Genomic DNA, 22,600 nt, shown 5'->3' with positions numbered 1-22,600 from the left:
TTTTTAACTTAATAAAACTGTCTAGAAATCATTTGGATGGTTAAACAACCTGTTCTGGTGATATTGGTGACTTTCCCCGCTCCCCCCAGCGTTCCCAGGCGGAAAACCAACCTTGCAACTTGGGGACTACCGTCCCGGCAAGATAGAAATTGGAAGTCACGTGAGAAGCGAGAACGAGAACGAGCGCGAAACACGAATTGCTTTACGGCAATTCGACATAAACACACACGCATGTATGATGTATTACCAGATTACCCACCTCGGTAGACATAGCTCCACACGATACAGTTGGCTTGCTCCGATCAAAACAAACGCACATGAGCAGCGGTAGAGAGGGGGAGGAGGCCGCCGCAAGTGAGTTTTTTACGACCGTGTTGTGAAATATACGCCCCCCCACAGCTGTAGGGGGAGCTCGTGGGGAAAACATGCGACAACAAAAGGGAAAATCAGCGAAGAAGTGACTAGAGTTCGCTAGAGTTGCCGAGTTCTCCTTTAAAGTTATTAAAGTTAAAGTTATAAGTTATTAAAGGAAATTTATTTTGATGTATTGACTAATATACTAAATAAAATAAGAACTTTAATGGAAAACATGGAAAATAATTGATTTTAATTTCAACTCAGGTGTGTTGTCCAAAAAGAATTTGTTAATGTATTTTAAATGTGTTTAGTCTATAATATTGTGCATTAATGCACTTGAAATGTATTTTTCCAATACATTTTCTTATACATTATAATCAAGAACATATTGTTGACATTTTTGTCCGTTTTATATTTGACAATATTTGACAATAAAATGTAATTTATGAGAGGAGTCTTAGCATAACAGTAATGTTTTGTTGTAATTTACAACTGTGAACAGAATACTTTCAATATCATTATGTTGTTCTAAGTCAATTAAACCCAGGTAAAAAAAAAGGTCACTTAAATACATTTTATTTAAGTGCACTTAGTACACTTCCATAATGTACTTCCATAATGTACCTGTTAACCGTTGCCAGTGCACCCGCGCACTGAAGCGTTTTTTATTTATTTAATTCAAAATTACTATCAGATTTAATGTTATACCTTGACAAACTATACATCATTAAAAAGATATAAGACTCAAGTTTCAGTATTTGACCACTATTGTATTCTGAGAAACTCATAGTGACAGTTATGTCTTAATTTGTGTCAGGAGTTATGAAATGAAAAAAATGAGTTGATACCTTTAATATGAATTATGCGCGTCAGCCGCTTTCATTCATAAAAAACTCTGTGCTGTCGTCATGACAGCGATACACAAAACAACGTCCCTCAGGGCTTTAGCTCAAAAATGTGCAGATTTGGAGAAATATTGATAGATTCTCATAGATTTACATCATATTTCTATAGACAGGAATAATATTTATTGAATTTATACCCAAATGCGTCGATGTAATCTTTATGAGCGTTTGGATACTCTGATACTGTGTTTTCAATTCATACCAATAGCCTGAGGGCGCTATATGCACAATAATAGTCCATATATGGAACATGAAGAAGAGCCATGATCATGTGACATTCCAGGACGTCACTGATACACACAAAGCTACAGAGATCGCGCTGTAACATGCAGATAAAGATGTTTTGAAGACAATAAACATGATTGCAATGATATTTGAGTTACCTGTGTTTTTCAAGCCATGCCAGGTATTTTCATAATAATAGATTATATTTATAATGTAATGCTAATCTATATAGACTATCATTGCGCAGAAATACCAATAGTATATTTTCTGTCTGATTTTTTTATCTGAAGCCAAATTAGATCACAGAAGATTATTTAAAATACTCGACTTGCGTTATAAAGTAAGTTTGGAGCACAAACATGGTTTTAATCTCATAAATTGTCGTGTATTGATGGTGTGCTAAGCTAACATGCTAGCTAGCCCTAGGTGCACCTGCCACCTAGAAGTTATATTTTTATGATTTTTTGAATGCTTACTGAAATGTTTCTTTATTCAAGAAATGCATTTGATACAGTTTAAAATGTGAGGTGAACTTTGAGAAAAGAAATTAGGGACTGAAACCCTATGAATAGCCTGTGAATAGCCAGTCGTTAGTAACTATAATGCAGACAAAAGAAATGCATATTTAGAGCCATAACCAGGCTGGAGAGGTGTGAATGTGTGCAGGGGGAGACTGAGACTGAATGGGGCTCGTTTGCACCACAAAACAATAGAGACAATATACTGGATAGATGGTTAGAAGATGACAATAAACATCAGTAGCATTTTAGCGTCAAATCAAAATAAAGTCATTTGACATGGTCTTGAAAAACATAATACAGTGTAATACAATAAACAATAAACAAAACTCCAATCAGGAACAATTAAACTGGGTTTCACTCAATAACCAGGCCTCTGTTGCATCTTTGTCCTTTTATTTGTCTTCACTTTTTGCAGCCCAAATATTTACAAGTGAAAAACCTTAAAACCAGAAAACACCAACGATTTACCAATTTGCACATTTTTTGTAAAAACAGACACACAGGGCTCAAAATGATTAATTATCAGAAGTTGACTCTAAACACATATGTATATATAAATAAACAGATTTCTAAATGAATTATTTGAGTTTGAATTCATCACAGATATTAAATTACAATTTAAACTACGGGAGGCACAATAAATTACATGAATAACCAAACAAAATAAATCGCTCAACAATTAAATAGTCAAGCAGTGAGTTTAACACATTTTTTACCCATATAAATATTTACAATACATATTCACTCCCATTGAACTACAATCTACAATTTTTAGCACTTAAATATTCTTGATTTCCATTTTAGACAAATGTTATATGAAAGTAGGACCATGCACGCTCTTAAACCATGTCTTTACAAACAACCAATTCAGTATAACAGTATCCCACATATCAGAACACATATCAGAATTAAATCACTAAATTAAACAAACTGCAAAATTGATCAACCACTATTTACACAATACATTCCGTAAACTACCACGTGAATATTTACAGCACACAGATACTACAGCGCACAAACACAAGTGTCATCTCCCGCCCGCATATCAACGCCTCATCAGCGTGCAACAATCAACAAGTGACAGTCGCAACAAAGTCTGATTAACGCGGCGATCTTACCGGCTGTCTGTTCAGTCTTTTGAATTTGTACCAGATTGCGCACAGCTTCACGAAGGTTTGATGAGAATGCCGCTTTCCTTTCTCGCGCTGTACTGCCGTTGTTGCCGGTGAAGCAGTCGATTCTGTTCCCTATCGGAATTCCTGTTCCCTTTACACAATCATACTACAAATCATGCGTAGTTGCTGAGTTACCATGCGTACCATCAGAACTGAATATGAGCAAGAAGCACAACAGGATGTAGGCTACGGGAAGCCAAAAGGTTAAAAAAGAATTGTATTTTTTCCCGAAATTTAAGCAGGTTTTTTATTGTTTTTATTTTTATTAGAGTTTTCCCCCATCTGTCAATTCAATCCAGATTATTTATTTTCTAATTTAAAACGTTATTACAGATTTCAATGTAATGTTTATTAAGGCTTTGATTTATTAAGGTTTATTAAGGCTTTGATGCATGCAATGTCAGCAGACACGGCTCGTTCAGGGGGAACAGGAATTTCGGTAGGGAACAGAATCGACTGCTACACCGGTTCTAGCCCAAGCGGGAAGGAAGTCGACCGGAAGTTGAAGCCGACCGCGTGCCACCATCTTGTAGCAGAACTTCACCTGCTGTTAGCATCCCATTGACTCCCATTCGGGGGGTTAGCGTGGAGGCAAAATGACAATATAATTAATCAGAATACCTAGCAAAAGTTTCTCCTGCTCCTAGCTCATGGACACCTCCTACTCACACTCTCCGTCTCTGCAAGATTCGGAAGGGAATGATTCAGATTTCTCTTGGCACAGCCACTAGAAGACAGACGGGGTTGCTCACGTCACATCTAGTTTGAGTCTGCGCATCAGGAAAGGAAGTGCTAAGAAATCGCTAAAAATGGGCTTCACTTGTCTCAATTGAGATCCAATGAGATGGCTCTGTCCACTTCTTATACTGTCTATGGTTCTAGCTGACACCTTGATAAGGAAATGCGTGCGTCTTTTTCTGCTCGAGTGCACACAGGTGAGTGATAATTCGTTCCGCCTGATCGCTAACGAGAAGGGGCGTTCGCCGCGACAGCTCCCACTCAAGCTTTTTGTTCTTGGACGGAAATAGTGCAGAATATAAATTTGAATAAATTCAGAGTAATTTCAAAGATGTTTTCAAAACAGAAGTTATGGCCGGACGGTCGCACCACATGATGTTTTGACACTTTAAATAAAAAACAAAAAACAAATAAGTAAATGTTTTTGAAAAGTTAAAGTGAGTACATGCATGGGAGAGGTACTACAAATATGCAGTATCTTTTTAGGCATTTAAACCCATTTTTGCCTGAAAAAATGCAATCGGACAGAAAATTTAGGCGTCACGTCATTGACCCATATATTTATGACCAATGTACTTCTAGTATACTTTTTAGAAATATATTAAAATGCAATTCAATGTATTTTTAATGCACTTCAAATAAGCATGTTGGTAATACAAATGTATTATATACATACTATTTGTATTTCAAGTATATTTTTAATACATTTAATACAACGTCTTTTTCACCTGGGCGTGCATTCAGTGCACCGAAAACATTGCATTTAAGTCACACTTACAGTAAGTGTATACATTTAAAGTATATTATTTGTTTAATAAGTACACTTTATAAAAGTACACTAAAGTGCTTTTTTTTTTCACAAGGGAAAGAAATCTCTAAATATTGTCTTTTATGTTCCACAGAAGAAAGAAAGTTATCCAGCTTTTGGTCGACATGAGGGCATATGTACATTATGTCAATTATCATTTTTGAGTGAACCATCTTTTTAATACATTTACATTGAATCATTTAGCAGACGCTTTAATCCAAAGCGATTTACAAATGAGGAGAACAATAGAAGTTAAACTAACAATATTCAAGTGCTGTGAATAATAGCGTGAATAGTAGTTATTTGGTAAAAGAGTATAATGTACATGCATTAGGAACACAAGCAAGACTATGACATTAAACTACTTGATGTTGTTGATCTGTCAGTCTATCGGGGGAATTAATGAGAATAAACCGTGCTTTATACAACCCTCCTCTCCATCGTATGATAAAGTCCTGCTGATACAGAACGTCAGCAGAAGCATCAACGGCACATCAATACATCTTTAATAAAACTCTGTTTACCGTATGTGTTTAATGGAGTTTTATGAGTCAAGAGTTATCTCTAATAAGCCTAAATGTCACAGAAAGGAAGGGTGTGTGCAGTGAAAAGAATGACATTGACTTCATTTATTGAGTGCAGATGTTTAAACTGAACTGCAGGCGGTCTCTGAATGAGACGCAGGCTTTTGCATTGAAACACAGGAGGCAAACGCTGCACTACTGTCTCGAGAGTGTTCGTCCCGGCTGTGTGTCGAACTCTAATGTGTGTCAGTTCTACAACAGCAGTGAACAGACTTCATTAACCCTCCAACATCAGGCCTCAAGAACATGTACAATACACAGTCAGCCAGTGGGTTCAGAAACATGAGATAACTAGAACAACGCCAAAATATATAAAACAGTGTATAGCTGTAACTAAACTCTATCTGTCTATTGTTGTAACTAAATGTATATATAAAAGTCAGGATTATGTAGGGGAGAATGAGAAAAGTGTAAGTCAGAAGCACCAGGAACAAACTGCCCAAAATTTTCTTGCGCTTTAGAGAAGTAAGTGATATTGCGCGTGAAAGACCGCGACAAGTGCCAACAAAACACAGAATGATTATCGGGTAGGGGATTAAACAGCCGATCGATCGAGGCAGAGGGCTAAACAGCAGAAAAGAATTAACGTCTGCAAAGATCAGAGGAACAAACCAGATGATCACAGAAACGACACAGCAGACTTTTAGTGAATGATGAGATCTGTACCAGATAGGATGAGAAACCAGAAGATATCGTTCAAAAGCAACACATGCCATAAAATACACACCCACAATCAAACTATACCAATATGCAATATAGGCATCCCATGACCATGTGAATGTGGCCGTTAATCTACAAATGATCTGAATGAGATCTGAAAGAATCAAATGAATAACAAACACTGGAGTGGAGCGATGAGATTTGATAAGAGCACACAACGCAAACAGAGTTAAGATCATGATTGGAATCTCAATGGCTGCAATTATACTGATAATTAATGGTTCTGCAGAATGAAGATTCCAGAAAACTTCCCTCATCTGATCGTCATAATCTACTCCACTTGATCCATTGATATAATAATCTTCACTTGATCCGTTGCTGCTGGCGTTTTGTTCTGCCATTGTTTCATGAAATCTTGACAGGCGACACTAAATAACAAACCAGTCATTAGTTTAAAAAACATGCATTCATTTACTATTTACTACTTTATTAAAAACATTGGGGAAAAATATATGACATAACTTGTTTTCTGTGTGATTGTTGAAATAAAGTGTCCTCAGTTTGCTTTACATGTTCTTTAGAGGAGATGTGTGTAATGCTAGAAAGCTTGAAATACGTGAAATGTAAGATTAAAGTTTGGAAATCCTCCATTTGAACAATATCACAGAAGCAAGAATGCTGTTGTTCTGAATATTCAGTCCAGCACAGCTGCAAGTGTACAATGGTTTATTAAACTAGGAATAAATCTTGAAGAACTTACGTTACTGACAGGATTGTGTGTTTCGTCTGCAGGTCAAAGCAGAAGTTTGTGGAGCAACACACAGACTGACAGATGTTTCACAAGTTTCCACTGCCGTGTTTAAAGAGCTCTTCATTCACTGCACACACTGTAAAACACACATCTTAAAGCTTGTGGATCTAATGTAGGAAATGCCTGAGATTACAGACAAACTATTTGATCCAACGTGTGCAACTGTAATTACCTTAAAGACACAATTAACTAACAATGGTGGTTTGAGTGAAAAACCAGTCTAACTTTCACAAACGGTTCGGCTCAACTACGACGACTAAAGTAATCTGAAAACGCTTTATATCTGATGCTGTCACGATCCACACAAGAACAGAGGTAATTTAGATCCAAATGCAATATGTGTTTATTAAGGGAAATCCGTTACATCAATATCCAGTCCATGCAGAGGTCAAAATCCAAAGAAGCAATCCAAAAAGAACAAAACAAGCCACAGACAAGAACCGACTAAGGAAATGGTGTGATACATACAAGGACTCAGTGACAAACACTGACACAAACAGGATATATATACACAGACACTAACAAGGTGAGGGGAAACAGCTGAGTGCAATGATGACGGGGAACACCTGAGTGCAATGATCGTGATAGCCAGACAGGATGATGGGAAACGTAGTTCATGGTGTAAGTGACACCGGGGAAGGAGGACATCTACTGGACACCCGAGGAACACAAACCCAACACTGTGACAGATGCTCTCATTTTTAAAGTTCACTCAGCGTTTTTAACTCTTTCCCCGCAAGTGTTTTTGCTCATTTTCACTAAAGCTTCACGGCCCACAGAATATTTTGTTGTATGAATATCAGAACATGTAATATATTAAAAGAAAGTTTTTCTTTTTAACAACACTTGAAAGTGGGAAAGTTTAATAAAAAATAAATAAAAAATAAACATTTTGAGCAAAAAGCTGAGAAAATCATGTTTATGTCAGACTTCATCCAAATCATATTGAGAATGATGATCAAACTCATATGGATTATTTATTGAGTGATGTAATATTCATAGTGCACTCTTCGGTAATACAGGTATAACTGAAATGTTCTACAAAAGTGTATAATATAGCTCTGCCATAGCATTTCACTGATCTTTATTATGTATTTTGTTCAAGAGATTATATCTGCTGCTGTACTTTTAATGTACTCTAGGTATTTATTTGCAATGTACACAGCAAGATAGTATATTAAAGTTTTCTTGATTTCAAAGTGTGTGGCTTCACATTTATATTTAAAGCTCCAGTATGTGACTTTGGTATTTGACCACAAGAGGGCGCAGTTTCCAACAATAACAAAGGCGAAGCTTGATGACGCTATGAAGGAGGTGACGATGGGAGATGTCGTTTTTAATGCGTTTTCACCATCTAGCGATGTATCTACATGGAATTAATGAATCATGATCACGGATGAGGTAATTTATTCGTTTTTGTATTACCTGTATGTCTGATCGTATTATTTTATGTCATCATAATTAATGAACTGCAAGGAACATGAAATGTTACGCTATATTATCCCGTTACAACATACAGCTATTTGTCAAATGATTTGTTTGGTTAATGTTGTGTAGTTTTACGTTTTTGGTTAATGCCGTGTTGTTTAACGTGTTCAAACCAATATCTAAAAGTAAATTTAAACGAACATTTGCAAGTAATGACTAAATATATTTTTTTAACATCATATCCGATTGTATTTAATTGTACTGCCATAATCTCGGTCACCACACGTGATAAAAATCCTTACCAAAGTACAAAGAGCAATATAACTTTGTTTATAAGTGCTATTATTGACAGTTGCATGTCTTACCTGTCTATCAATACACTCGCGAGAGCAGAGTCTCTGTCAAGTCCAAGATTGTCGCGCAGCTCTCTCCATCTCGAAAACGCCTGGCCGATATTTATCCGGGTTTTATTCCTCCGTTTGTCACACAGTCCGCGACTCCGCGTGTATCCGAATATGGACGCTTTCGTTTTGTTGGCACTTCAATACTCGCCAAAGAGTTCGTGATCCATAACAGCTATAACCATACAGTCTATGGCTATAACGCTTTAACCACCACTTCCGCATTTGACCATGCGATATTCCGGTGTGGTGGGTCATATTTTTTATTTTATTCTTTTTTTTATTCTTTGTCAGGCGTCTTTATTGTTTATTGTGATAAGAAAAAAAACTCAATAAAGTTGTTGTAAAAAAAAAAAAAAAAAAAAAAAAATCCGGTGTAGTGGAATATCCGATCACATGGTCGTGATAGAGCGGACATTGCGTCACTGAGGCGCGACATTTCGTTTCCGGGACGGCCAGTTATTTAAAATTGGAATTTCTCTGAAATAAAAAATCTTTGGAGACTTTTGAGATATTGTAAGTACACAACTGGAGGAAATATATCACACTGGGCAAGTTATTTTCGGAAATTTTATTACAAAATTCCTACATATTGGAGCTTTAATTATTTTTGCACTTTTAATATATCATTTTGAATACGGATTAAAACAGCTTTATAATAAACTATTAGTGTAATGCTAATATATTTCTAATGAGCTGAAATGCTATTAAAATGTTCTTGAAGTACATTAAAATTTAGCTTCAAATATATAACTGTAGTTTAAGAAATATGAAAGTATATTTTAAATGAACTGTAAAGAAATACACTTAAATGCACTAAATGTACTTGAAGTGGTTCCATTTTAGCACAATTTAATATATTAATATATTGCAAATAACTTAAAATTGATCTTAAGCATATCTTGAAATACACTTAATATACTGTTGTTTCAAAATAATACATTTAATACACACTTAGTACAGTATAATTTAAAGGGGGGGTGAAACACTCAGTTTCAGTCAATCTCATGTTAATCTTGAGTACCTATAGAGTAGTATTGCATCCTTCATATCTCCAAAAAGTCTTTAGTTTTATTATATTTATAAAAGAAAGATAGGCTGTACCTAGTCTTTCCGGAAAAAAACGAGCGACTGGAGGCGGGCCGTGTGGGCGGAGCTAAAGAATCACGAGCATACATACAGAACGCGTTTTTGCTTAGAAAAACGTGAGATGGGCAGTGAATTGGGGGAAAAACACAAACTTTTAAACTACTTTTTAAAAGTAGAAATGATTTTAACTTGAGCGCAGTGTTTTTATAACACCATGTCATGCGCGAGTTTTGCAACATTTGTGTGTGTTTACTCGTGGTTTATGAGGACATGAATTGGTTTATGGATTATTGTATGTGACCTTAGCAGTAGCAAGCGGAACAGTTTTGCACATCAGACTAGTATTTTCATAAAAAAACAATGGAAGAGTAGCGCATTTCAATGAAGAAGCACGCTTTGTGTGAACGGCCCCTAGGTTTATTATGAAATAATTCATTTATTTCAACATATTTTCACACTCTTTGTGTATTGTTGTTTGGAGTGTTTTTACAATAAACAAACAGACACCTACAGTGGCCAGCTAAACAAATGTATTTAAACACACACACACCATACATCGCATGCTCCATAGATACATTAACTATACGTGATCATGTTGTTTACTTGCTGTGCTTACGTGCCGATAGCTAACAACACACAGACATTTGAAGCAGTTTTACTCAGCGCCACCGCCAACAATAACAATCATAGACAACTAGGCCTATTGATCAAACTCATACTTACCCTCTAGCAGAATCTCTCCTGGATCCTTCGTTGTCCTTGGTCTCGCAAGATATACTATAATGCTCTTACTATTACTTATAGAACTGCCTTTGTAAGCTGAAGTAAAACTGAACAGTGTTTGTCTTTATAAAGTAAAAATTTATTTGAACAAACGATAAAAATACTGGTTACACAATGATTAATATTTGTAGCAAATCATCAAGAGATTACAGGTTATAATACTTCAGCTTATCCAATCTCAACAGGGCAGTCCTGTATGAGTGGAGAATTACACAGGCTATTTACCTTAAAGCAGTTCAAGCAATATATGTAAAAAATAACTTGTCCTCATCTGAGCTATTCAAGTTAAGATAATACAGCAGAGCAATATAAGCAAAAAGAGTTTCAGTTAATAAACTGAACTAGAAGAGAGCTGATTTCTCCCCAGGGATGCACACGACATCAAAATCAAAAATGCAACAACTAACAGTCAAAAAGCAGTCATATTTATACAGAACTGGGTTACATTGTTCCTATACAGTTTCTTGGGTTTTTACCAGAGGAACTAAAGCATGTGACACCAACCTTCTATTGCCTCAGTCGAGGGGGCTTCTGGTGTCGACATCGTTTCCCATATATGGGCATTCTTCCCTCCTTTCCGTCTTCTGCGCTTCGGGCCTCTGTGTAAGTGTGTGCGTGTATATGTATCTGGAAGTGTATTTGTAGGTTCATAATATCTTTCAAAATTCAAATAATTCCCTGCAACTTCCAAACCTGCTTTAAACAATTCCATCTTAATTTCTTTAATTTCTTCTACACATAATCAAGCACACTAGAGATTCAACAAGCTGAACAACATGTGCTAACGTTTGAATAAAGGCTGAAACACAATGACACAATAATTCCCACATGAGACGACACGATCTTACCTGGAATCAGACTGAAGACTGAAGACGCTGCTCATCAGGAGATGATGGTGTTCATGAGCTGCTCAGCGTTCTTTTATAGCCTGAATTAACTCCAGAAACACCAAACAAAGATGCGTTAAACATCATTTACAGTTAATGCACATGCAACCGCATCAGCACTCAGCAAACCAAACCAAACTCCACAATATAAAACCATTTAAAAAAAGACACAAGTGTTATAGAAAGGAGAATGTGAATAGCCAGAAATACAGTGATATAATACTAAGATTTTTTTTATCAAATTATGATTATGCATTAAGGGCTAAATAAAATTCTGCACTACGCTTTAATAATGTTCCACTAATCTGTGTCTGATTCTAATTATTGACACTTGATGTAGTGATAAATGTAAAATATATTAACTGTATCCACACGAGAAATGGGCATTTCTGTTAAAGATTTACAAATCATTACAAAATGTGCGTTCCACATGTTAAATTATATTGTGTTAATATTGGTGAAAAGCTAATTCATGTTCAGATATTGTGAACATTGGACTTTTTCACAGTACTGTAAGAAAAAATAATGTGGACGTCGAAGATCTCAAAAATGAAGTTTATTACAGCATAGCAGTGGCAAGGTACACAAAGCACCTTGGGCTCACCGGCGTCAGAATGAACCCAGAACATCCAAATCTTACAAACCAAAACCAAATCCAAAACCATCTTCTAAATATTTTATCCTGTTACAGTTTACAACTCTTAATGTAAATTAAGTTGCTCTTGTTGTAACAGCTGGTCTGTATGTTAATGAAGTTGAGACCCCATTGTCTGAGAAGGTTCTCGGTGTCCCACACCCAGTCCCATTCTACAATTGACTGCCATTTGCTCAGGATGTGATCAACCCAAATGGTCAAGAAACAATATAACTTGACTGCCTTAATCTCTATGATAATTAAGCCATTTTGGGGATGAGCTCATTCTAAAATATATTTAGGAGTGGAATCTGGGTAGAGGCAGACTACGATTTCTTACAGTCCCCTCTCTGATGCTCTTGGCCCAAAAGAAGCATCATATCCACTTCCTTCTCACAGATTACACCTCCCTTCCCTAGTGGGCAGGCGCCCAGTGGTGGTGAAGCCCTGCCTTAGGTTGTCCTCCTCTGGCCACCGGAGAATCTTACCCGTCTTTGGGCCGACACCTCATGCACACTGGTTACAGCTCCATCCAATTGGGCAGAATTATCAAAGAGACTTGTGTCTGTGTGTCTGTGTCATTTTGTGTTTTGTGTCCATGTTCTCAGTGTGGACATTCTTTATCCACTTGTTTTCCCTCTATGTGGAAAAACTGCTGTTCGTAGTCTCTGAAATGGTTTGTTTCTGAAATCTCTTGTGTCACTTCTGTAGCACACTTGAAGGAATGAACAAGCGTGTGATTTGGTTGGGTTCTTTTATTCAGCCAGCGTCATTCGCAACAGCTCCGTACCACACAGTACAACATAACTCAATACTCATCGTCTCGTTAAACCTCGCGTGAACTAACTTTTCTTTTCTCTTCTATGTTTTTTCCGGGGGTTTTCCTCTGGCTTACTGCCACCAACTGGACACCCATCACATTGCTGTATACTACAAATTGACATGCATGTACTGAATAATTAAATAACCATTATTAATAAAATAACTGAAATGACAAAAACTATTACATGGGGGGGGGGGGGGTCTAGCTTTTAACTCACAATTATCTTATAACAATTATACTATTCTATCAATGTATATTCTAGATTTCCCCACACTTCTCATTGTCCATTTTTTTTTTTTTTCACTAGGAGCGCAAGTCCTTCTAGAAGAAGCAGTCACTGGTGTTGTTTGAGTCTGTGCCTCTTCATCAGTTCCATCCATCCCATGGTGGGTCTCAGGGTTTCTAGGTCTTTTAGGCCTGGAGTTCTGTGTCACCGGGTGACATAGAAGGAACTTTGGGAGCGGAACGAGTTGCCCTGGGGGGAGACTTCCGGTGTGACACCAGGCCGGTTCCGGCGGCCTGTCATGGCCGACCGCGTTGACAAGGGGCAGCTGCAGCGGCTAATCAAGCGGCCATTGGAGCGCGTGTCTCCAATGGGGGATTTAAAAAGCGGCGTTTTGAAGAGGCAAGGAAGAGGCAGAGCGGTCGTGATCAAAGTGTGAGTCACGAGAGCAAGAGAGGCGAAAGCGGTGGGACGGCAGCGGACGCAGAGACGGTCCAATCCCTGCTGCCCTGTGAAAGAAAGGTGACACTCAGTTATCTGATGCTGTCCTGTGAAAAGAGAAAGCTCACTGTCTGCCGCCATCTACCTGCAGTTCCTTGTGTCTGCCCACCACTCCCCCCCCCACTCCCCACTGTGGTCCTACAAGTAGAGATACCCAGTCACCCGCTGCCACTTACCGGAAAGCTAACGCCCTTTGTTCTCCCACACTGCTGTTCTGTAAAAGGAGATGACCAACTGCCAGCTGGCCTGAGTCTCCCTCCATCGAAGACTCTTTTGGCCTGTCTCAATGGGCGGCCCCTATGAAGAGTTCGGTGTCAGTGACATTTCCTTAAAGTTGTTTTTATATTCAATAAAAAGAACCAAGCTTTTATATCACGTCGTTGTCTGGCCTCTTTGGTGTACTTTGGTGTAGCTCCTCCGGAGTGGTGGTTGTGCTTGGCCCGTGACATCTGGATCTTGCAGGTCTGGAAATCTCTATTCTTTTCTTTTTCTTGAGAAAACCCCCCTGGCTCCACTTCCTTCTCGTCCTTCAAGCGACCAGATCATCTTTCTCCAGGAGGTTACACATTTCAGACAAACATCTCGATGCTTATATCTGAAACTATAATCAAAAGAAGAGGTTGCCCCTCTTTCCCCCACAAGCATCTTTTCACATTCAAACATCAAAGTCACAGAAGTTTCATCTCAAAACATCAAATATCGGTAATGTTTATAAAAATGTATTTCTAAACATAATGTCATTAAAACATTTATTATAAATTACAACTACATATCAATGCTAATAAAACATGTTTCATAAATCATAAAGAATCACCCCCTTTTTATAGTAAACCTTTACTATCATAAAACTAATTCTAATTTGCATCAGCATTTGCTTGTGACTGAGCTACAGTCATGTTGCTCATGTAGTGATATGTTTGACAAGGTGTGAATGACTTCTTTATTTCCTTCCAACAATGCCAACTGTGTTTCTAAATAGGGGTTATGCGGAACGCCCAACGCTCGAACCGGAAAACGGGTATAAACATTTCCGGTTTGCATTACCGTACGCATCTGCAGCGGTAGGTTATCTCTGAGGTAACTTATTTTGCGCTTTTTTTTAGAATACAATTCTTATTTCTGTTTTAATAAAAATGTCACGAATGCTTAGTATCAGGAAAAAAAAAAATTATAAAAAAAATAAAATGCAGTCTTCATTTGATTGTTTTAACAGTCTGCAAGCAAATATAAGAGGTTAAACTACTATGATAGCATGCAAGTCTAAACTAACTTACTGATAGTTAGCTAACTCTACATCGGGTGCCATTAGCAAAAGCTACATATACTAACTTACATACCTTCATAATCATGAATAAATGAGGAGGCGTAAAACTTAAATCCTTTATTTAACGGAGTACTCGGGGCTCTGGAAGTCCGTTTGGCAATACGATGTACATCTGAAATGCATAGAATGGGTAGCTCCTGTAAACACCGGCTATAAAAGGTCACCATTCCTACGCTGTGTTTACCTCAGTAGCTGACGACCGGAAGTAGTTATATCTGTTTTGTAGAACCCGGAAGTATGTTGCGCATAACCCCTATTGCCTATTTTCTTAAGCAACCCATGATAGCTCATCTTTCTTTTGTGTGAAAAGTGACACTGTCTTGCCATGTGTCCCATCTTTCCACAAGCAAAACAAACAACTTCCTGATCTTCCTTTCTTTTCTCCAAACAGTGCCTTGCAATGTGACCATCCTTTCCACATGCATGACAGACAAAGTTTTGAAGAGCTCTCTCATTGTCTTGACAATGTCTAGCAATGTGACCAGCTTTTCCACATGCATAGCAAAGAATAACACCTTCTGAATTTATTCTTGCAAATCTCCTTGGTCTATGATGGAAACCATTAGACAATGTAGAACATTCTCTCTCGCCAAAGGCAGCAACTGGGTGTCTAGATTTGGCAGCTTTCATTTGACTATTTGCATTAGAATTATTGTTGTAAAACTGTCATTTTAGCAATAATGTCATTATATTCAGAGAGTGGTGTCACTAGCATTATCACAGCAGACCGGGTGAGTGGGTCACATTTGTTAATCAAGGCCGTCTTGAAACTGACATCATTCTCAGTAATATCAGGATTGCCACTGAAAGTTTTAAACATCTCCAATAATCGTTCTGAAAATGCTGCTGGATGCTCCCCTTTCCTCATGTGCATCTCAGATATCCTATCCCAATTAACTGACATCACAGCTAAGACTTCAAGCAGTGCCTTTTTCCTCTCTGACTTATTAGCATTTCTGTCCTTTACTTTCTGAGTTAAAGCTTCAGACAAAGTGTCAGGCAGCACATTCTTAACAAAACACATGCATCACCATCTGTTAAATTGTAAACTTCAGCATATTCCTCCAAGTTTTTCCAGAAAATCTATATGGACATTATAGCCATCTATATGGATGGCTATAATGGATCTTGTTTGTCACGATCAAATTTCCCAATATTCTTGATCACAGTTTCTAGTTCAGTTGGATTAAATCCTCGGACTATGGTAGAAGTAATTGGTTCTTCCCTTCCTTCACTAGCACACATAGTCTTAGTAGTATGAACTGGTGCCATGGGAAATCTGACTCTACAGTCAGACGATTGGCTACTGAATGACTGAGAATCTTTTTCCCAACCCTCAGTCCTGTCTTCCTGTAAATCTGGCATTTCTGGAACTGGGTTACACAATGTGACACCTAACAATGTCTTACTAGGGTTTTTCTCAGTTGTGCCATTCTTTATCATAAACTGACAAGCCGCCTTCGCCTCCTCCAAATGTTTGGACAATGTTTCCACAGATGATCTAATCATACTATTGTTAGTTCTAAGAAGTGCGATCTCATTCTGCATCTTGACCTTTTCTTCTTTCCATATCGTTTCACTAGCCAGGTAATTTTTTTGTAGAAATTACCCCAACACTCATTTTCGCTCATTTTCAGCCTCTAACTCATCTACTCTCCTCCTAGTTACTTTGTATGAAGCAAAAAGTGCTTGAAGCGCATTAGCAATTTTCCCATTTTTGTTCTTAGGCATTTTGGGATCATTTTCAAACTTAGAGATAGCCCACTTGTACGGTTTATGAACAATATTCTCTATTCCGTCAAACATTCCCTGCGAACCGTGTTTAGCGATGTATTTAACAATCATTTCTTCCATTTTCAAAAGTCTTATCAAGCTTTAAAATATCTTGTGATCTAATAGTTATTCACAAAGTCTGATTTAAATGACTACACGTTATCTAGTTCCTTTAAGATATCCGTTAGTCTAAATATTCACAGCTCCAGTACTTCAGATACAAATGATCAAAATAGCCACACTACCTGAGGCTTCTAAACTTAACCACAGCCACAATTCATTGGGCCTTAAATTTCGTTACGCAAAACAGATAAGAAATGCAACACTGTCACAGTACGTCGGACAAAACCACATTATTTCTGGTTTTATGTTATATTCTTAAAACAACTTACTTGGCCACAGTACTTCGGGCTTAAACAATATTGATCAAATTTAAAACACTGCCACAGTACGTCGGGCAAAACCACACTGCTTCGGGTTCTTGTTTTAAACTTCACAGAGTCACGGCGCGTCTGACTCACTAGCCTACACTTTAACACACAATAGTTGTGAAATAATTCTGTGACCACACTGCGTCAGGTCTATTCAATTACTTTAGAATTTCCTCAGAATTATTACAACTTCACAATTGGTTTCAAGTATGCTAGAAACACACATTTGTTTCAGTTACTTTAGAAACAACCAATCTAATATAACTCTGCCACCACACTGCTTCGGGTTGATTCAATTACTTTAGAATCTTAACAGAATTATAAGAAACCAACACCAGGTTTCAGTTACTTTAGAAACTTTACACTTAAGCACTTTGTTTCAGTTACTTTAGAAACAACAATTCCAATACAACTGTGCCACCACACTGCTTCGGGCTGATTCAGTTACGTTAGAATCTTAAACAAAATTGTACGGAATAGGCTTAACAACTCCTCCTGCTAATACTGAATAAATCAAATTCTCTTCTGTCCTTAAAACTTTCCTTTCTAGATTTTTTTAAACAAGGGGGTTCCCTGACAAAAAACTGCATAAATGAAAGAAAACAGCTTTTTCTTGCCTTTCCCCACTTTTTTTGTTGGAAATTCCTCGCTGGGTGGCTCGCCAATGTAAGAAAAAATGATGTGGACGTCGAAGATCTCAAAAATGAAGTTTATTACAGCATAGCAGTGGCAAGGTACACAAAGCACTTGGGTTCACCGGCGTCAGAATGAACCCAGAACATCCCAATCTTACACCTTTTATCCTGTTACAGTTTACAACTCTTAATGTAAATTAAGTTGCTCCTGTTGTGACAGCTGTGGTCTGTATGTTAATGAAGTTGAGACACCCCATTGTCTGAGAAGGTTCTCTGTGTCCCACACCCAGTCCCATTCTACAATTGACTGCCATTTGCTCAGGATGTGATCAACCCAAATGGTCAAGAAACAATATAACTTGACTGCCTTAATCTCTATGATAATTAAGCCATTTTGAGGATGAACTCATTCTAAAATATATTTAGGAGTGGAATCTGGATCGAGGCAGACTACGATTTCTTACAGTAAAGTACACAACACATACTATTGATATGAAACAAAGTCTCAGATTTCAAATCCGTTAGTCAGCTACAAAAAATAACTCTAGAGAGGAGCATTTTGCTAAATATATGCACCATATTACATATTCATTATCATTTTTAATGTTCTTCAATATTTAATGCATGTTTGAATAAATCTGGCAAGTTTTTATGACAGCCACCATTTAAATGTTTATATTTCATATAACATTATTATTATAAAAATAAATAAAAGTGTAATTTAAGTATTCATATACAAATCAGTTAATTTTTACCTTCAATATTATAGTAGGCTAATGAAGCCTATAGGCTACAACTGACTCCCATAGTTTACAGCATTAGTTAAGAGATTTGTTTTCCTTGAGAAAATCTGTCATGTATTGAACCTGATATCCAAAATAAATCAAATTTTTCCTTGAGCTTTTGACATATAAGAGGTCATCATACTATAAGAATATCCTGTAAGTTTCAGAACTGAACACTTCCTTGTTAGTCCATTAAAAGCTTTTATTGACAGCAGGCACAGCGAACGACAGGTTTTTCACAGTGGGGATCTATGACGTCAAAAAGTGTGAAACCCCGCCTCCGCAGAAGAAGATCAACGCCTACTTCAACACTGCCTGTTTAGCCCCGCCCACCGATTCGCGCATTACATGAAACTCATTATAATATGCAAAACTGTTATCCAATCATAGCATTGGGCGTTTACTTCCAAGTCTTCAATGCGGCATGCCCATAAAAACCGAGCGTTTCAGGAGCTAGGCTCAAAACCAGGGTAGAAAATAGCCTATTACTTATTCATTTTGATGTTTTTGAATGTAAAAACCAAGCGAACGTCATAAGTTGACCTCAGACAACAATATAAAAAAATATAAAAAAGCCAGTTCATGACCCATTTAAAGTGTCAGTCATGAAGGATTTAACTTGAAGCACTTCTACTGAGTATCATAATTGATTTGGTTTCTGACATTAGAAAACACTTCCCTATTGAGTGGATGTGAGTGATTTTTTCCTCAATTTTCATGTTTTCTTGTTAGTAAGAGACTCAGTATGATTGCACATTTCCTCATTTCCCATCAGCATTAATTCATTATGAATAATGCCACAAACCACCTCTAATATAACACAAATGTTAACTGTTTCCTACTGAAAGTATCTGCAGAATATCTGTGACTATCTGTGAGTTGTATATGCTTATGTGAACTTAAATCCCGACTAGCATGAATTTAGTCGTTGTTTGATTTTGAAACAGAATTTGGTGAACAAAAGCGAGGTGACGGCAGCACTCGGGTCACAGAGGTCTACAATTCTCCAACTGAAAATCACACGCCTATCATCAGTTATCATGCCAATTAAGGACATGAATGTGTGACTTAGGGCCATTTCACACCTACCTTGTTTGGTCCGGATTTTCGGACTTTTCAGATAACCACGGTCCGGACCAAACAGACGAAATTTGGTCAGACGAAAAGAGGTAGTCTCGATCCGGATCAAACTGAACAAAGGTTTGGTTCATTTCTAGTGTGAATGCATTTTCTGTATGGGTCAGACTTTTAGACCGTTTACAGGAAGTTCCGGTTATTTAAACTACTTTAATCATAATGAGTTTGCACTGGACAGTTGCATTTTCTGAATTCGGAGTGGCAGTTGGGAGTTGAGAGTTGCTATGACGACTGTGGCATCCTCAAACAAAACAGAGAGGACCACTGAATTTTACCTTTATTGCTAAAGGTTAGTAAAAATGATAAGTTTTCAGAAAACAGAACTGCTATTAAGATGTTTTGGCGTATACTATTTTAGTTCAATTGGATGCTCGTTTTATTAATGATTTTGGTTTAGTTCTATTATACAAAATTTGTTAGTGTATCAATCATCTACTGTGTGAAACAACTGTGAGAGAGTCTGGAATATTGTATTTATTATTATACTTGTTGTTTTCTTTGTGTGTATATTTGTTTACTTATTTACTGAGAGTTAAGAAAATTACATTTGTTTCATGGTATTGAAAACTATGATTAAATAATAAACAAAACAGAGAGGACCACTGAAATAACACAGTTTTGTCTCTCTCACTCTCATTTATTGCTAAAGGGAGTACTACAAATTTTGGAGGCACCGCTGGGATGTTTATAGGGTGGTTCATGAAGAACCACGGTAGCTCAAAGACAATTTCGACAGCTTGAAAGTATGACTGAGTCTGCCGTGTACTTAAGCCCTGCTGTCTCAGAGAGTACAACAACACGACAAGAAGCAACTGATCATACACTGGTGGATGCTCCACATGCATCACAGAGACAAATCGCACCAGCCATATGGCTCAAAGATTTTAAAAATTTCAGGTCTCATTGGTGAGCCAGGTCAGAAAGATAGATTGTCATTCTCTAGTCTTGCACGTCAAATAGAGAGTGGGTTGAATAAGGGCTACCTCGAGCAAGACATTATGGATTCGGTCATTCGAGCGATCACACCTGGGCTTCAGTTGCGTAGTTATCTCGAGGGCAAAGCAGACCTCACGCTTCCAACATTAAGAATAATTCTCTGCTCTCACTATCAAGAGAAAAATGCCACAGAACTATACAAACAGCTTACTTCAGAGGCCCAGCGTGCTAAAGAATCACCACAAAGCTTTCTCATTCGTGTTCTTGATTTTAGACAGAAAATCCTGTTCGCTTCACAAGAAGATGAGTCCGGCTAAAAATATGACCCAGCTCTAGTCCACAACATGTTCCTTCAAAAGAGCTGCCAAATCAAACATGGGAAACAAGTCACACCACACATGAACAGCGTCAGTGTCCACTGCAGCCCTGTCACCCTAAACCCCAACAAAATGCCGTTCCACAGCAACAACATACAACATCACAGTTTCGCAGTCTGCAACCATATTCTACATCATTACAACAGCCCTTGCAACATTCAGTCTCAACACAGTATACGGCTCAACCATCACTATATGCCTCACCACAGTTTTACCCACCACAGCTGAACACAGCGCCCCAGCAATTTACATCAACAATACCGACACCACAGTACCCTCAGCAGTTTCGACAGTCACGACCTCAACGGACAAGACAGTGCTTCCATTGCCAGCAAAGGGGACCAGAGGAACTATGTACTCATTGTTATTGTTGTGGTAGCAGTGAGCCCTTTTCAGCAGGCTGCAGAACCAGAGGTGCAAGATTCCAAAATAGAACTCTTTTAAACGGATTGTTTGCTTTATGGAGCAAAAAAGTTTAGCCTACCTTGTGTAAACTAAAGAAAGAGTACATTGGGATTAAATGTCCAGGTGAGGAAATGCTCCAATGGTGGGACACAATTGGCAAACATCAAAAGAAATCAAAACATGGTGAAATAATTGAGGCTTTAAACTTCATAAGTTGTACACGGCTATGTGAGTTAACAACGTGTCTATCTTCAAGTATAGATGCTAAATGTAAAGAAGTGCAATCTAAAAATGCAGAGGCACAAAAGTCAAAGATTCAAGATCTTCAAACACAGCTAGATAAGTTACTAGCTGAGCAGTTAGCCCTGACTGAAAAGTGTAAAAATCACAAAGAGACCATTGCAGAACTCAAGGCTAAGCTTGAGTTGTACCATGTACCAGAACGCACTGTGTTCAAGCATTAGAGAGTCGTGAAAACCCTCAAACTCCAGGAGAACATAGCAAACATCCCTATGGTAAAGAAAGCAAGTTTTGCAGTTCCTGTCAGAAAATAGGCCATAAAGAGGGAAAATGCTGGTCTCTGGGAAGGGGCAGACCTCCTCCTTATATTTAGAAAAATACAAAACCACTTTCTAAGAGCAAAAATCAGCGATCTGCACGCACAGGTAAAACTCTTAGTGAGTGAACTGCTTTGTTCATGCAAGGCCTTCAGCTATCAACTTCACTTGCTAGTGGGTTAGTGCCCAATAGCAACAATGTAATTGTGTAATTGTGCGTAACACATTGTGCTCATAGAACACACTTTGTAGTTGTTTGTGCTACTACATGTGCACATAGGCTAATTAATGTTACATGAGCCACCCTTAAATAGACAAAGCACGACTCAGGTTCATTAAATAGAAAAATACCCAAGGTTTATTTTTGGCTTACACAAAGATATATCACACACACACGAGGATGCTTTCATCACAAACTACCAGTTAATTCAAAGTAAATTACATGCAAAAAATAGCTCCTCTGTTCAAACACTAGGCCTGTAGCATCCTCGTGCTGCAGTAATAAATAGTGGGGGAACAAACAAACAAAAAAGGAAAAGAAAACTAGTCCGCCCCAAGGGCCTTTCCAATTTCTTTTGGTCCCAATTATCAGCTCAAGCGCCCGGGCGGATTAGACAATATACCCCAAAAAACACAAAAAACAAACAAACAAACCAAAAAAATCAAATACAACAAGAGCAACAAATG

At 37.7% G+C, this 22,600-nt stretch overlaps 2 long non-coding RNA genes across 2 annotated transcripts in view; one reads left to right on the top strand and one right to left on the bottom strand.

Annotated features, from left to right (window-relative positions):
- LOC307161648 overlaps positions 1-22,600 on the top strand; it is a 360,858-nt gene that overhangs the window by 17,701 nt on the left and 320,557 nt on the right. The gene's annotated exons all lie outside the window — the stretch shown is intronic.
- On the bottom strand, positions 6,293-11,398 carry LOC307162248. The gene is made up of 3 exons (XR_013821884.1): positions 11,326-11,398; positions 6,734-6,840; positions 6,293-6,401 (listed from the first exon to the last, which is right to left on the bottom strand). It is a non-coding gene; the product is annotated as an uncharacterized lncRNA (long non-coding RNA).

Source organism: Squalius cephalus (assembly GCF_949319135.1).
Source record: "Squalius cephalus genome assembly, chromosome: 7".
NCBI classification, from domain to species: domain Eukaryota; kingdom Metazoa; phylum Chordata; class Actinopteri; order Cypriniformes; family Leuciscidae; genus Squalius; species Squalius cephalus.
This window is presented reverse-complemented; position numbering and strand designations above follow the sequence as displayed.